We start from the raw sequence: 18,009 nt of genomic DNA on the forward strand, positions 1-18,009 counted from the left end.
TATTATATATAAAACAATAACATAGTATATACAGTATTTATCAAAAGTCTTAATTATTTATATATATATATATACTTTAATATGACTTGACTTTAATATAACTTCAGTTGTTAGTCTGAAATAAATACCTAAATAAGAAGATGATGAAATATTTTGTCACAGGTGCAAATGGAGAAGGATTGTGTTGTTTTAAGTTCCATAAAAAAACGATCCCTTCAGCGATCATCGCCTCTGTTGAAGAAACGAGATTCCACTGTCCACTTCCTGGAGTCATGTATGATTTCAACCTGCTTCTATTTTTTATATAATTCAAATCACAGATTATAATTCTACCCTGACATTTATATTCTTTCCTGTACAGTTTTACTACAAAAAAAGGATATCAGATATGTGCAGATCCTGAGGTGGACTGGGTGCAGCAGATCATTAAAAGCAAATTTGGTTGGGTGGATCAGATCATTTAAAGCAACACTTTATGTCTGATGATCATTTAAAAATGCAGCATTACTGTAATATAACTTTAACCTTTGTTTTGTCACAGGTGCAAATGGAGCAGGATTTTGTTCTGTGTTGAGTTTCACAAAAGACCGATCGCCTTAGCGAACATCACTGCTGGTGAAGAAACGAGATTCAACTGTACACTTCCTGGAGTCATGTACGATTTCAACCTGCTTCTATTTATTTTAGATCATTTAAATCACATGATTCACAGATCACAGTTCTGATCTTTATCTTCTTTCATCTACAGTCTTACAACATTTGTGGAGTGGGTGAAGAAGATCATAAAAAGCAAAAAATGTAATGTCGACCGAGACTTAAACAACAAATTCAAAGCATCTCACCATGTACCAGTTTAACCTGCTGCTTAAAGCAAATTGATTTCATGTTTAACAGTACAAAGGTTTTTTATAAATCAAACTTACACCTGTAACAGCACTTATTTATTATTCTCTTCTACACATTTATAACTCATGGCTTCTTGTTCTTGAGTCTTAGAATAATTTCTTCTTACTTTCTTCATATGTTTCTATGTTTAGTAGGTTCTGGGTTGGTTCTTTAAGAAACTATTGCACGTATACTGGTAGAACATGATGAGATTCATTTAATTGGTAACTTCATTCAAGTAATTGTATAAACTAGTTTTACACCAACAATTGATAAATATTTGTGACAAAATCATTCATAATAAATCCTTTTACAATCTCTACTGATTTATCTTATATAATTTATTCATGGCTCCTTTGAACATAATACTTTTACACTATTTGTCAGATTCTCTTATCCGAAGCAAACAGTTGAATTTTACTGACTTTACTCAAGGGTCCAACATTAGTACTTTTCAATCAGATGTCCAATTCCTGAGTAAAATAATAAATAAAAAAATCTATCTATCTATCTATCTATCTATCTATCTATCTATCTATCTATCTATCTATCTATCTATCTATCTATCTATCTATCTATCTATCTATCTCCTACATAAATTTGTTAGTATATATATTTATTACTTTTAAAATAAAACAAAATTAAAAAATAAAACAATATAAAAGAATTGACCTACCTAAAAAAAAAAAAAAAAAGATTTATATATATATATATATATATATATATATATATATATATATATATGAAAAAAAACTATCAATATACAGCAATTTATATGAGTGTATATACTCTATTTATTACTTTATGGGGGTAAAACATTTATCTATTACATTATGAACCGAAGCATAAATTCAGATGTTCATTATCAAAATTGGGTCTCCAACATTGTGCAGAAATGGAGTTTATAAACACTCTCTACTTTTAATATTATTTTTAATTATTTCTGCTAAATCATTTTCACATAAAATGAGAGAAAAAATATTATAATTTCATACAACTATTAAAAAAAGTATTTCATCCTTTAAAATATTTTTAAGTTTGATTTCAGTCATTTAAATAGTATTTTGTTTCACTAATAATTAACATACGTTTGCATAAAGCATCAATATTTGTCCATGTACATGTTGATTAGTATCAGCCCGCTTGAGCACTTCCGGCATTGCCGCCTCAATCACCAAGGAAACGCCCCCTCCCAACCAGCTGCACGGAAATGGTGTCTAATTTTCTAACACTTATAAGGACGCCAGAATCCTCCAGACAGTGCCAGATTGTCTTTAGGCTTGCCCTGATCACTCTCCAGCGTATCTCTTTTTTGTTTGTCCTTTTGTTTCTGACCTGTTTCTGTCCTGACCATTCTGGCTTCCCGACCGCGCCTGTTTTCCCGACTCTCCCGTCAGCGTATCGGCTCTGCTCTGCTCGCGCTGAACGCGCTCCGGTTCCCAGCTCAACTGTGCTCTGCTCGCGCTGAACACGCCCCGGTTCCCGGCTCGGCTCTGCTCGCGCTGAACGCACCCCGACTTCCGGCTCGGCATCTTCGCCCTCCGTGCACTTCGGCTCCCTGAATCGGCTCTCCGAATCGGCTCCCTGAATTGACTCCCTGAATCAATTCCCTGAATTGGCTCTCTGAATCCCGATTCAGCTCTACACGCGCGCTTTTCTCCCCTGCTCTCTTTGCATCTGCCTAGAATCCTATAACCTGAACCTTCTGACAGAACAATCTGGCCAACATCGATCCCGCGGATGTACCTGCCCCTAGCGCCGCTTTAACAGCCTTGTCTCGCCGACAAGCGGTGCAGGAACAACAAATTCAAAACCTCTCTACAGTTGTGCAGAAAATCATGGGATTTTTGTGCACACGTTTTGGTGACCGACTCACCACAGGTGCTCCGCCGCCCTCATCGCCTGCTCCACCTACCGCCTCTCCAGCTATGCGTGAGCCTCGGCTCGCGCCGCCAGCCCGATTTTTGGGAAACCCTTACTCCTGCCGCTTGTTTATTATGCAGTGTGACCTGATTTTTTGCATGCAGCCCTCCCAATTCGGTACAGAACGCTCCAAGCGTTCATTTCCCGCCTGTCAGGCCAAGCCCTAAGGTGGGCCACCGCAGAGTGGGAAAGTCAATCATCCAACTGCAGATCTTTCGCTGCCTTTTCTGCCTAACTCCGGAAGGTCTTCGGCTCATCTACGCCACGCCAAGATGCCGCCCACTCCCTGATCTCGGCTGCACAGGGGCATCGCTCTGTTGCACTTTATGATACTTTCCTTCAGGGCCTCTCCTCTGCCGTTAAGGACGAACTCGCCGCTCGTGATCCACCCCAGGATCTGGATTCACTGATCTCCTTGACTATACACATTGATCGGCGCATAAGGGAACGCCGCCTGGAGCGTGGTCACCCCGTTCAAAGCCTAGATCCTCACAGTCTTTTAACTGCAAGCAGTTCCCCACCTCGTGTTTTGGGTTCTGGCACCCGTTCTTACTCTCCGCCACAGGCCATGGAGATAGGACGCCACCACCTGACCCCCGCCGAAAAGGAGAAATGCCGGTCGCTAGGTCTATGCCTCTACTGAGGAGTTAAAGGGCACATGGCCACATCCTGCCTGGTAAAAGGCAAGGTTTGTCGGTAAAGGAGGAGCACCCACAAGCCACTACTTCCCCGCTCTCTCCAAACCCACTTTCTTGGTCCATCTTCAGGTTGGCCCCGGAGGCACGGAATTGGCTGCCTTCGTCGACTCTGGGGCTGATGCTGAATTCATCGACCTCAAGCTTGCCCAGCAACTGCTAGTTCCCATGGAACCCCTACCTAAAGCTCTGCTGATCAGAGCTCTGGACGGCAGCCTTTTAGGCCAGGCCACGCACCGCACTAAGCCTCTACTCATGTCAGTGGGGGAACAACATCAGGAGTGGCTTTCCTTCCTGGTCATCTCCTCTCCCCAAGCCCCCATCATGCTCGGGTTCCCTTGGCTTCGGAAACACAATCCACGTGTTGATTGGATGACAGGGCATATTCTGGATTCGGGTGTGCATTGCTTCGGCCACTGCCTTGCTCTCTCTCCACCCAAACAACTACTGGCTATCACTCCTGAGCACTCAGATTTAGCATCGGTTCCTGAGATCTATCATTGCCTTGCGCGCGTGTTCAGTAAGGCCTTGGCTACCTCCCTGCCCCCCCACCGGCACTTTGACTGTGCCATTAAATTGCTTCCCAGAACCAGTCCCCCTAGGGGGCGCCTGTATCAGTTATCCGCCCCAGAAAGAGCTGCCATGAACCAGTATATCCAGGAGTCCCTGGCAGCGGGTATCATCCGACCATCCTCCTCCCCAGCTGGGGCAGGTTTCTTCTTTGTAGAAAAGAAGGATAAATCCTTACGCCCATGTATTGACTACCGGGGTCTTAATGCGATCACTGTCCCGAATCATTACCCCTTGCCGCTTATGGCCTCGCCATTCAAGCTCCTGCATGGTGCCACGATCTTCACTAAGCTGGATCTACGCAACGCATACCACCTGGTGCGTATCATGGAGGGGGATGAATGGAAGACCGCCTTCAATACCCCAGCCGGTCATTACGAGTACCTCGTCATGCCGTTCGGCCTAACCAACGCCCCGGCCGTCTTTCAGGATCTGGTCAACGAGGTCCTCCATGACATGCTCAACGTGTTCATGTTTGTCTACCTAGATGATATCCTGATCTTCTCCCATTCTATGGATGAACACGTCCAGCAGGTGCGTCAGGTCTTGGAGAGACTCCTCAAGAACGGGCTCTACGTAAAACCCGAGAAATGTGAGTTCCACACCTCGCAAACCTCGTTCCTGGGATACCTGCTTTCAGCCGGTAATATCCGGATGGACCCTGCCAGGATCCAGGCAATCTGCGACTGGCCAACTCCCACCTCCTGCCGCCAACTACAGAGGTTCCTGGGCTTCGCCAATTTTTATAGTTCGTTGGCGGCGCCCCTTCACCTCCTGATGTCTTCCCTTCACTCGTTCTTTTGGGGGCCCGAGGCTTAGGAGGTATTTCTTGAACTTAAGCGCCGATTCACGTAGGGGCACCCATCCTCATCTTTCCTGACCCGGCACGACAATTTGTTGTTGAAGTTGACGCCTCTGACATAGGTGTAGGGGCGGTGCTCTCCCAAGTCTGCCCTGAGGATAACCGCCTGCATCCTTGCGCCTTTTTTCCAGGCGCCTTAGCTTATCAAAACATAACTACCCGGTGGGTGAGAGGGAGCTCCTTGCCGTCAAACTGGCCTTGGAGGAATGGCGCTATTGGTTGGAGGGTGCGGAGGTCCCCTTTCTAATCTAAACCGTATCTATTCCTCATGTAGCAAAACCAAGAATTAAATACACAAGATTGAGAAATAATCTTAGTGCAGTTAAAACTGAAAAATGCCAGATAAACAAACACCAAAAAGTTCTAAAGTTTGGTCTTTTAAACATTAGATCACTTGCACCCAAAGCACTGATTGTGAATGAGATGATCACAGAGAATAATCTCTCAGCACTCTGTCTCACTGAGACCTGGATTAAACCAGGTGATTATATGGGTCTAAACGAGTCGACGCCATCAGGATTTGTTTATTAGCATGAGCCCCGTCAGTCTGGTCGTGGGAGAGGTGTAGCAACCATTTATAGTGCCTCTCTTAATGTCAGAGATTAGGATTCAGCTCTAAATCATTTGAAGTGCTCGTTCTTAAAGTTGTACTTTCAGACATGCATATAAAACTCGCTCTGGTCACCGTGTACAGACCCCCAGGGCCCTACGCTGATTTTCTTCAAGAGTTTGCTTGTTTTCTATCCAATCTCTCGATTAATTTTTATAAAGTCCTGCTTTTAGGAGATTTTAATATTCATGTAGATGATGTAAACGATGCTCTAGGATTATCATTTGTTGACTTATTAAACTCTTTTGGGGTTAAACAAAACGTCACCAGACCAACTCACCGTTTTACCCACAGACTAGACTTAATAATATCCCACGGAGCAGACGTCACTGATAAAGATATTTTACCTCAGGGTGATGACATCACAGACTATTACCTTATACTGTACACACTACCGGTAGAGCAGATTAACCATGTTGCACCACTTTATCGACCTTTTAGGACTATTGTTCAGACCACTAAGGACAGATTCATAAATAACCTGCCTGATTTATCTCAATTTCTCACTAAACCCATAACTGATAATAATCTTGATGAAATAACTAACAACATAAACCTTATCCTCACTAGCACATTAGACACTGTTGCCCCCATCCGGTTAAAAAAAAGGTTAGAGAACAAGCACCTGCACCTTGGTATAATAGTCATACGCATGCCCTCAAGAGAACAGCACGTAATCTGGAGAGAAAATGGAGGAAAACTAAATTGAAGGTATTTACAATTGTGTATAAAGACAGTATGCTCAGCTACAGACAGGCGCTAAAAGCTGCTAGAGCTGAACACCTGAGAAACTTGTAGAAAACAAAAACAATCCCAGGTTCCTTTTCAGTACTGTAGCTAAACTAACTACAAATCAGGGATCTGAAAATTGTGTTCCATCACAGTTTAGTAGTGAGGAATTTCTTCACTGAAAAAATAGATAACATTAGAAAAACAATTGTGGCAGTTTAACCTTTGACACCATCTCCTGACACAGTGTAACCTTCAACTCCACAACTCCACTGTTTTACATGTATAGGACAGGAAGAGCTGTATAATGTTATTGCCAAAGCTAAATCGACAACATGTCAGTTAGATCCAATTCCTACTAAATTACTGAAGGAAGTGTTATATACAACTGGTGAACCTCTTCTGAATAATATTAACTCCTCACTATCGTTAGGTCATGTCCCTAAATCCCTTAAGTTAGCAGTTATTAAGCCCCTCATTAAAAAACCTAATCTGGATCCAAACACGCTATCGAATTACAGACCAATTTCAAATCTCCCATTTATGTCTAAGATTTTAGAAAAGATTGTCGCTGCCCAGTTACGTTCCTACCTGCAAGAGAACAATATCTTTGAAGAATTTCAGTCAGGTTTTAGGCCCCATCATAGCACAGAAACTGCTCTAGTTAAAATCACTAATGACCTGTTTTTAGCTTCAGACCAAGGCTTCATCTCGCTGTTGGTTTGTCGGAACTCAGAGCCCGTCTCTGAGGCGACACATCAAGGGTGGATTCTTTTGTTCAGAAGATTCCCAATAATGCTCAGCCAACTCTAGAAAAACTTAAATATAATAGACACAAACTGCCAATGAAGGATCCTCAGTCTCAGATGAGTAAAAGCAAACTTCTTTATTCCATACACGTTCCAATGAGCTCAATAGAAGATGGGTACCTCACATCAAAATGAACAGCACATCAAAAATGATAGAGCATGCCAAAGTGAGGAAGTACAAGTACTGTCTGTTTCACGCTTGTATTTATACCCTGTAGCCACCGTATCTTTCTATTTTTTTCTAATTTCTTCACCTTGAGTAATTCCCCTTATTTTCCGATCTTGCCCTCTTTTTTCAATTCCCCTTATCTTTGACCTTGGTGCTTATTCCTCCAAACAACACCATATTTGGAGTTCCTGTTTTTTTCCAATTCCCCTTATATTCGGCCTTTTCCTTGATTTTATATTAAAAAAAAATAAGTGAGTATAAAGCCCTTATTTTTCTGGATCCAACCATACGCTGTTTTCAGTCCTCCAAGTGTGAACACCATTTTTGCGGCCTATTTTGTCTTCCTGCACCTGCAATGGGTAAGTGTTATGCTTTACTCTTTTTATAATGCTGTTTGCTATTCTTCATTTATTGAATTGAGTTATCTCAGTGTATTAGATTGTCTGTATACATGTGCTTGATTATATTATTTTATTTGATAGCTGCAAGTGCCCAGGTTATATTTTAATTGTGCATTCTGAACTGATTGTTTCATAGTATATAGAATCTTCTCTTGAATGTGTGTTATCCTTTGCCTACACCTAGCAGTCACCGTGATTTTTCCCTGTCTAACATCTTATCTCTGTTGGTCTCTTTTGCTCAGCTCCGCCACGCAAACGTTCTGGAATATCTCCAATGGGTCTTCTTCGCAGACAATACCGCCAGTTCCAGCTCTCCTCACTTGCTGCTGAGATTGCTCAATTCCTTGAACAACTCTCTGGCCTAACTGTTCCAGCGAATCCCTATCTGCCTCCTCGCATAGTGCGGAGCACTGCTACTCGCGACATGGGCACACAGACCTCTCCTGATTTCTCTGCTACCCGCTATCGAGCTTATGATGACAACTGCAGTGAAGGCTCCTGTCCCCCACCGTTTTCTCCCTATCCCTCACACTGGTCTCCCAATGATTATTCCCCTACATCTCCTGCGCCAAACCAACGTGCTCCTGTGCCTTCTCCCGGCCTTGGGCCAAGTTACTCCTTCATGTCTCCTGCAGCTGCAGCAGCCCACCCGCCTTGCTATCCCAATAAAAATGCTTAAACCCCCTCAAGGTCGTTTTCTGTCCTTCTTTATCTATTCCACACACTTATAACATTCAGTCAGACTCTATCCTACTCACACATGTAAATATCTTATTATTACTATTTTATACTTGGTGTAAATAAAGACTTGATTAACATATAGTTTAATAGGTGTTATCAAAACTACTTCTATTGTATCTAATAAGTTCTATATTTGATTTAGGTTACTTTTTGTTGGATTAATGTTAGTTTAATTATAACACACGCTAGATAAGGTTGATTAAAATTATTTCTCGACAGGTTCTACTAGATCTTAGTGCTGCATTCGACACTATAGACAATAATCTCCTCCTAGATCGCTTACAAAATTACATCGGCATTCAGGGACAGGCATTAAGCTGGTTTAAATTCTACCTGTCCGATCGTTACCATTTCGTAGATTTAAATGGAGAGCTATCCAGGCTAATGCAAGTAAATTATGGTGTACCGCAAGGTTCAGTTCTAGGACCTCTGCTCTTCACAATATACATGCTTCCGTTAGGAAATATTATTAGAAGGCATGGAATTAGCTTCCATTGTTATGCTGATGATACTCAGCTATATATCTCATCTAAACCAGGCGATACAGCTCAATTAACTCGGATAACTGAGTGTGTTAAGGAAATAAGAGATTGGATGACCCATAATTTTTTACTTTTAAATTCTAATAAGACTGAGATTTTGCTCATCGGCCCAAAAACTAGTATACAGAAGCTCCAGCATCTCAACCTGCATTTCGACGGATGTTCTGTAACCACTAGTTCAACGGTAAAAGACCTGGGAGTTATTTTAGACAGCAACTTCTCTTTCAAATATCATATCAACCAAGTTACAAAAACAGCCTTCTTTCACCTTAGAAATATTTCTAAGTTAAGAAATATGTTGTCTGTATCCGATGCAGAGAAGCTCGTCCATGCATTTATGACCTGCAGAATAGACTACTGTAATGCATTACTAGGTGGATGTCCTGCATCATTAATAAACAAGCTTCAGTTAGTTCAGAATGCAGCAGTCAGAGTTCTCACAAGGTCAAGAAAATATGATCATATAACCCCAATCATATCGTCCCTACATTGGCTTCCTGTTAAGTTTCGATTAGACTACAAACTATTACTTCTTACTTATAAAGCACTAAATGGTTTGACTCCCATGTATCTATCCAGTCTTTTAACACGCTACAATCCGCCATGCTCCCTGAGATCTCAAAACTCTGGGCTTCTAGTAGTTCCTAGAATAGCAAAGTCCACTAAAGGTGGTAGAGCATTTTCCCATTTAGCTCCTAAACTCTGGAATAGTCTTCCTGACAGTGTTCGGGGTTCAGATACACTCTCCCAGTTTAAGTGTAGATTAAAAACATATCTTTTTAGCAAAGCCTACACATAACACACATCACATATCATAACCTTGTGCTCCAGAACAACTGATCACATACACATTTTCAACTTGTGTTGTTAATATCATGAACAGCAGCTACGCTAATTCCTCTCCACTGCTTCTCTTTCTCTCCCCATCCTTTATACTCCTGGTCGTGACGTCACCTTATTAGTGACGGCCAGCGTCCAATTTTTGACCGATTAAACATATTATTTCAAAGCATGAACACTTGGGCGTGTTTTGACGCAGCGTCTCGTTCCTTCAGGGAACTAAGTTTACATACGTAACCTAGAGACGTTCTTCCTGATTGCTCATCGTCTTCCATTGATGTTCTTCCACTCTTAAAGTGCACATGCCACTCAAAACACCTCAAACGTGACAGTGGCAGATTTGCCAATTTTTACACAAGATTTCACGTTTTCTCTTTGTTCTTACTTGCAGTCCCTTATGAAATTTCAGATGTGGTAATGCCCATGGTTAAAATAGCACCAGTAGCACACCTGCCAATGTACATAGAACAGTGTCTTTTTGACGCACTGACTAGGTGTGGGGGATTATAATGCTACAGTGGAAAAGGATGAAGCTAATGTTGTGCAGTGGTAGAAAATTGAGAGGTCAGTGGAGCAGCAATGGAGGATTGAAGGGATCAGTGGGGCAATGGTAAAGGATGACCAAACTACCAAACCATGTAGCGAATTCAAATACTCTCCAATGTACATGTAAGGATGTTTCTCAGGCAGTCTCCCCAGGAAGTAAAACTTCTTCTATGTTGTCTTAGATGGTTGTTTTGTGTGTCATGTACAGGAAGGATCCTTGACAATATAGTCATCCTGCAATCTTCTAGCTGCTAGCTCTCTGTGTTTCAGCTTGCAGATTTAAAGCAGTGTGTGATACATATCATTGGTGTTGCTGAGGTTTAGGTTATTAGACTGTTGATGTTTTAAATTAATGATGTATAAATAAAAAATGATAATGTAGAAATGATTTACATGAGTTACAGTCAGTGTTGTTTTAACATCATTAGATTAAAATTTGTCCATTTTTTATTTGTGAATGAAATTAGACACAGCCATCAGAAAGTTTTTTTTTTAGATCTTTATCGTTAGGGTATCTGCAAGAATGAAAGGGAAAGTTTTGTAAGAATTACAGACTGCCTCAACCCAGATTCCACCCTACGCTATATCAAAATAAGCTCAACCGCAAAACGGCTTACATTTCACAAAAGTAGTTATGTAGAATTTCAGTTGTATCAATCAGAATCATAGACATAATTGAATCAGTCTGGGAGAAGCAGCAAGCCCCAAGGACTATCTCTAACCAAAAGGTATCTGAGACCATGATTATCATTCACACAATACCCCTTCCTGACCTGCTGGGGGGGCCGGCACCAGCAAAGGTGCGAATACTGGTGATTACCACCTGCTGACCTCCGCCCCCGAGAATGGTCTTCCCCAGCCTTTTGTTTCCTCACGCATGTCCTATATCTAATTTACATTTAAAGAAAACTTCGGTCTATACTTCAAAGGGAAAAATAATATAAAATATCTGGGCAGAGTTTTCTCTGGGTTCTTTCTGACTTCGATGAACCCAAAGTGCTTTGTGTATTTTGTCACTGCTACGCTGTTATAAACTTCTTCATTACGATCTTCGTTGTCCTCATCATTTTTTTTTACATTGGCGAGCCACCCAGTGAGGGATTTCCGAAAAAAAAAAAAAAAAAAAAAACGAGGAAAGGTAAGAAAACAGTTTCTTTCTTCTATGCTTTTATTTTATTTCAGGGAACCCCCTCGTTTAAAATACCTAGAAAAGAAAGATTTTAAGGGCAAGAAAAATATTTAGTTTATTCAGTATAAGCAGTAGGAGTTCTTAAGCCAATTCTGTACATTTCTGTGTAAGATTCTAACGGAACTGAATCAGCCTGACGTAGTGTGGCGGCAGAGTTGTATTGGAATTGTATTGTTTCTAAAGTAACTGAAGCAAAGTGCTTAAGTTTATAAGTTTCTAAAGTAATTGAAACTTTCTGTGAGAGTACTATTACAGTTTCTGACGTAAGTGAAACTGGTAATAGTGTAAAGAGCGCGACGCACAGCAGCTCTGTAAAGTTTAAACAGTAACCCGAAGTACTGTGGTTGTCCGACGCACTGTGACACTGTTTTAAACTCATGTTTTAAGCCCGAAGTACTGTGGCTAAGTACACTGGTTCAGGTTATAACGTGGTACTGTGACAGCGTAATATTTTGAACAGTTAGTTTGAATTATTTCAGAGGTTTAATCGGTAAATAGACTCACGGCTAATTTTAGGCAACTATATAACGTGTAGTTGGGAAAAACGCAGTAATAACAGTTTTGTCCGACGGACTGTGACACTGTTTTAAACACAGTGTGGTTGTGTCTTGTATTGTGACAATGTCGCATTTATAACTGTTTGTGTTATATTGCTGACATTTAACAACTATTGTTACGGTGAATAAATAGACTAACAGGTATCTTAAAGTATCTACATAACGGGTAGTTGTAACTTTGGAGTATTTTGGAAATGGAAGAGCTGATTATTAAGTACATCGCTAAACACGGCTCACAAGGGATGTTTGATGGAATAGAGAAGGTTGGTGATAAGCCTTATGAATGGGCTTTTTCTAAGTTTGAAACTTATCCTAAGATGCCTAGGAACAAACAAGGAAAAATTGCAAATGCCCTTCAGGAAAATTTTTTTCTCATATAAAGTAACCAGGAGGAAGCTAGATGAGCTTGAGGCTGAAAATAAGCAGCTTCATTCTAGAGTCAGTATCGGAGATGTTTATACAAAAAATTACCAAGTCAGTGAAACTATATGGAAAAGAAAAGGACAGAATGCAGAAAGAGATCGCATTTCTGAAAACTAACAACAGTATGCTGAAAGCATCTGTTGAATCCTTGTTTAATGTTTTGGAGGAATCTAATGCTGCCTGTCAGTTTCTTATAAAGAAGGGCAGAATTGAGGAAAATCCCAATAAAAGGTTGGTAGATGTCAATAGTGAAGGCTCTGACTATACAGTTAGATTTCCAGTAGCACCAATTCATGTAACTACGACTGTAAGAGCTACTGAAAGGGGGAGGAGCCAATGGTCTCTACTCTGGTCAGAGGGTTTAGCCCCAATGAACTAAAAACTGTGATTAAGAATATTGGGAAATTTGATCCTGTAAAACAGGATCCCTTAGATTTTCTGAAAAATCTGGAACGATATGCCGACATTTACAAATGTACGGATGGTGACACATGCATTTTGTTAACCCTTTGTTTGCCTGACAGCTTACCTGGAGCCTTAACTCAGAAAGTAAAGGACAGAAATGCAAATAAGTTTGAGAGGAAACAGGCACCGCTTGAAGTGTTAGGGCTGATGTCAGTTAACTGGGATAAAATAGCTGACATGCACATGCGAGAAGGGGAGCACCCAGTGGCATTTTTGGAGCGATTATTTGATGCCTTTAAAACTTTCAGTGGCAATCCTGATATTACTCAGAATTATGTCAGATTCAAATCTGCCTTGATTAAGAAATGTGATCCCCTCACCCACTCTGCTATAGCAATGCATGTGAGACATTTATCTGAATACAATGACATTATTACTAAGATGATACAGTTTTACAGTAGTAATTCTAGTTCAAAGACGTCTCATCCTGTATCGGCACTAGGTGTTGAGAATCCAGATTTTAAGACCGCGGAAGAATGTGAGCAATTGAAGTTGCATCATAAGCAAAGTAAATTTTGTTCCTTTTGCCACAAGATTGGCCACGTAGTCCACAAATGCTGGTCTTTAGGAAAGGGACGTCCACCACCCTATTTCCTTCGACGCAGAAATATGCATTCTGATAACCCAGATCAGGTAACTGTGCATCTAAAAGAAACTTTATGTGAACTCACTGCAGTATTCAATAAGGCTATGGGGTCTGTAGTAAAATGGTTAGCTGTCCCCTAAGAGTAAAAGCTCAGTTTGCTAATGTTGCCTTGGTTAACGACTTGCTGCATTTTATGCCTTTCGGTCCCGACAAAGATTCCCGACAAAGATTCCCGACAAAGATATTGAGTTTAAAGCAATTATGAAATTAAGCTTATATTGTTAAAATGACAGTCCTTGCAGGTGTTCTTATGAAAACATATGCTATAAGTTACACGTGTAACAAACATAGATGTGGACTAATGTGAATTTAGCTGGTGTTGAACAGTTGTTAATGTGCTCAAATGCATTAAGGCTAATGTAGCTAAAGTTTCTACTGTTGTGTATTCATTTAGATTAATTGTGATGCTGTAGTTGTTAATGCACTGTAATACATTTACACCAAAGTAGTTAAAAATTGTTGCATAAGACTGGATTTGGGGTTGAATTGTAGCATTTAGGCCTTTCAGGGCTGTAAATGTTAACCATAATTAGTAATCTTATGTTGGAGATTTAAACTACAATTTGATAATGATCTAGCTAAGTTTTGTCCTATTAGCCATGTTTTAAAGTGACTGCTGACAAGCTAAGATAAGAGGAAAGGTCTAAGTTTGTATGTCGATAGAAACCGCTGAGCTAATAGAACAATTATTTAGTCATTAGATTATTCAATGTGTGTGTGTTAACTATGTTGAACCAACCTCTCAAGGTGGAATTGTATGGGTTATTTCTACCATAAGTAACACCAACAATGCCACAGTAAAGAATAGAGTTAACTGCTGAATTTTAACATGTAATGCTTCTCCCACAGCATTTAGAGGTGCTGCACCTTCAACTTAAGTGATGCTTTGGTAATGGGGTTTCATCCAATTCAATATTTATTTATTGTTAATATGCCCAGTGTTTTCAGAGGAAACTCCAGATACACTGAGAACTTTTATGTGTGAAAAGGGGAGGCGGGCAATTCTTTCTGTTTCCCTGAGTTTTTCAGAATCACCAAACAAAAATGGCTGAACGGATGGTAGCATTGTCCTTTCCAGTGACGAGAATGATGCAAGAATACGCAGATCTACAACCAGCACTTCCTGCTGGTTCGGTGAAGACGAGACCATATCAAAAGACATCATTCGAACCAGAAGAGCAATTAGTTTGATAAAAAAAAAAATCCCAGAATTTTATTTTTCCTATTCCGGTTTAATTTGGGATGTAACTTTTAAGATCACTGTATGTATGTATGTATGTATGTATGTATGTATGTATGTATGTATGTATGTATGTATGTATGTATGTATGTATGTATGTATGTATGTATGTATGTATGTATGTATGTATGTATGTATGTTATATTCCTTATTATTAGCCAAATATTATGTTGTATGTGTTCCATGTTAAGATGTCAGATTTCAGACAATTCTAAGATCACTATAGGACATTCCCATTGTTTATGAAAGACTTTACTGTTTGTCTATGTAATTTTCCTATTTTTGACAGTGTATTATAATCTATTGTATTTGTTTTATGTTAAGATGTCAGATTGCGTATGATTCAATATTCAATGTAGGATGCCTCTATTGGTTTTGATGGTTCCTGAAGGCCTCTATTCCAAACCCAGAATAAATTGTACATATAGCCAAATATTTTATAGAGATATGTCTAATACGTTTGATCAATTGGATGAAACAGGTGTGCCTAAATTGATGACCCAATGATGGATAAGATTTTACATATAACAAAAATTTTAGTAGAAACCTGCATTGTAAGCATGCCGAATGGGATGAAGCGATAACCGGTGTGCATGAGGTGAATGTTCCAATGACGGGTAAGATTCTCTGAGGGCCGAAGGAGGACAACCTAAGGCAGGGCTTCACCGCCACTGGGCACCTGCCTAAGACAGGAGGTGTAATCTGTGTAAAGGGAGTGGATGTGATGCTTCAGGGCCAAAAGCATCAAAGGGGGGACTGTAAGAATTACAGACTGCCTCAACCCAGATTCCACCCTACGCTATATCAAAATAAGCTCAACCGCAAAACGGCTTACATTTCACAAAAGTAGTTATGTAGAATTTCAGTTGTATCAATCAGAATCATAGACATAATTGAATCAGTCTGGGAGAAGCAGCAAGCCCCAAGGACTATCTCTAACCAAAAGGTATCTGAGACCATGATTATCATTCACACAATACCCCTTCCTGACCTGCTGGGGGGGCCGGCACCAGCAAAGGTGCGAATACTGGTGATTACCACCTGCTGACCTCCGCCCCCGAGAATGGTCTTCCCCAGCCTTTTGTTTCCTCACACATGTCCTATATCTAATTTACATTTAAAGGAAACTCCGGTCTATACTTCAAAGGGAAGAACAATATAAAATATCTGGGCAGAGTTTTCTCTGGGTTCTTTCTGACTTCGATGAACCCAAAGTGCTTTGTGTATTTTGTCACTGCTACGCTGTTATAAACTTCTTCATTACGATCTTCGTTGTCCTCATAATTTTTTCTTACAGTTTATAGGACTGTGGTGAGACCTGCGATGTTGTATGGATTAGAGACAGTGGCATTAAGTAAAAGACAGGAGATGGAGCTGGAGGTAGCAGAGCTGAAGATGTTAAGGTTTTCGTTAGGAGTGACGAGGATGGACAAGATTAGAAATGAGTTTATTAGAGGGACAGCGCATGTAGGACGTTTTGGAGACAAGGTGAGGCAGGCAAAATTGAGATGGTTTGGACATGTGCAAAGGAGGGACATGAATTATATTAGTAGAAGAATGCTGAGGATGGAGCCACCAGGTAGGAGGAAAAGAGGAAGGCCAAGGAGGAGGTTCATGGATGTGGTGAGGGAAGACATGCAGGTAGTTGGTGTGAAAGAGGCAGATGTAGAGGACAGGGTGGTATAGAGACGGATGATCCGCTGTGGCGACCCCTAATGGGAGCAGCCAAAAGAAGAAGAAGAAGAAGATCGTTTTTAGGGGCAACCACAGTCAGCTTTTAACTGCGCAAGTGGTGGTGGGGTGGAGGGATGTTTGTCCTTTCTTACTCAAAGAGGAAATGTTTTCTCATCTTCAAACTACTCTCCTACCCCCCCCCACTACACCACACACTCTCTCTCCTCTTCTGATTGGTTATAACCCCAATGTGGAGATCATATCTGCGTTATTATTGTATATTTAAATTATACAAATTTATTAATGATTAAATAAACATTTTATCATAACTAAATTCTAATTATATGTGTGTTTGTGTGTTCACTGCAAACCGGGAGTCTGCTTTATATTAGTGTACATATTTATTACTTTCTGGGTTTCCAAAAATCACATTTTATACCCAAGCATGAATTCAGATGTTCATTGAAAACACACTCTATTTCCTTTTTTTTTTTTTTTTTTTTTTTGCTGAATAATTTTTACAAAAAAAAAAAGAAATTTATGATAACATTTCATACAAAATTCAAATAAAAATACTAATGTAATCATTATTACATATCATTTGAAGTTTTATTTATAGAATTTGGAATTATGCAGTCATATAATAAAAATTATATAGATCAATAATTAATATATAAATAATTGTAAACATTATATACAATTTATATTTGTAAGTGTATATTGAGCTGGAGATAAATATTCAGATATATAGTGGAACCTCTCATAATAAGCATAATTCGTTCCAGAATCTTACTCGTAATTAAAAATTTTTTTTTGCATATAAATAATTGTAAAATACGATAATGCATTCCATGGCAAAAAAAATAAAATTAAATCTAAATACTTTATATGTAACATTTATTCAAATAAAATGACAAATTGTTAGGGAGCAGAAAACATCTTCATCTTCTCTTTTATTGTGGAACAAACCAACCTGGAACATCGGCGAGAATATGTTACCGTTACGTAGATATTCTTGTCACTCACTTTGAAGCATCTATCTCCTAAATCTTGCACTTGTTCTTGAGGATTGTGCAAGTAGGGTTGATGTAGATTGATTGTATGTGCGTGCTAGATCAGCCACGCTCACGCTCATGCCCTCGTTCTCGTTTCATTTCTACAGTTATTTTTATTCTCTTATGGCTGCCTTCATGTGGCTTTTTAAAAGGGTTATTAAACTTTGCACAAAAAAAATCACAAGTTTGGAACAATGTGTGATCACAAGCTAACTAACATGCTAGTGGAATAAGTGCTAAACACAGACTGATGTAGCACGGGCTCAGAACGTCCCAGTGGACAAGCGAGTGACGTGAAGAGAGGGGACGTCCCCTTTCCGCGTAACTCTTTATGCGAAATGTCACTCGTTAAGGGAGCCATTTTTTTTACTATTTATTTTGCTGGACATGTATATCCATGATGGCGATGCGGCAGTAGCTCGCAGCGGCCTCTCGGAT

The 18,009-nt window shown here is 40.0% G+C and overlaps 1 long non-coding RNA gene across 1 annotated transcript in view; it reads left to right on the forward strand.

Moving 5' to 3' along the window:
* Positions 1–208: 208 nt before the first annotated feature.
* Positions 209–18,009, forward strand: part of LOC310725941 — a 64,243-nt gene continuing 46,442 nt past the window's right edge. Inside the window, exons 1-2 of the long non-coding RNA XR_014533577.1 lie at positions 209–274; positions 362–655. This is a non-coding gene — a long non-coding RNA (uncharacterized lncRNA). The remainder of the gene's footprint in view (positions 275–361; positions 656–18,009) is intronic.

The sequence above is a fragment of the Silurus aristotelis genome (genome assembly GCF_946808225.1).
Source record: "Silurus aristotelis genome assembly, chromosome: 5".
Lineage (NCBI taxonomy): Eukaryota > Metazoa > Chordata > Actinopteri > Siluriformes > Siluridae > Silurus > Silurus aristotelis.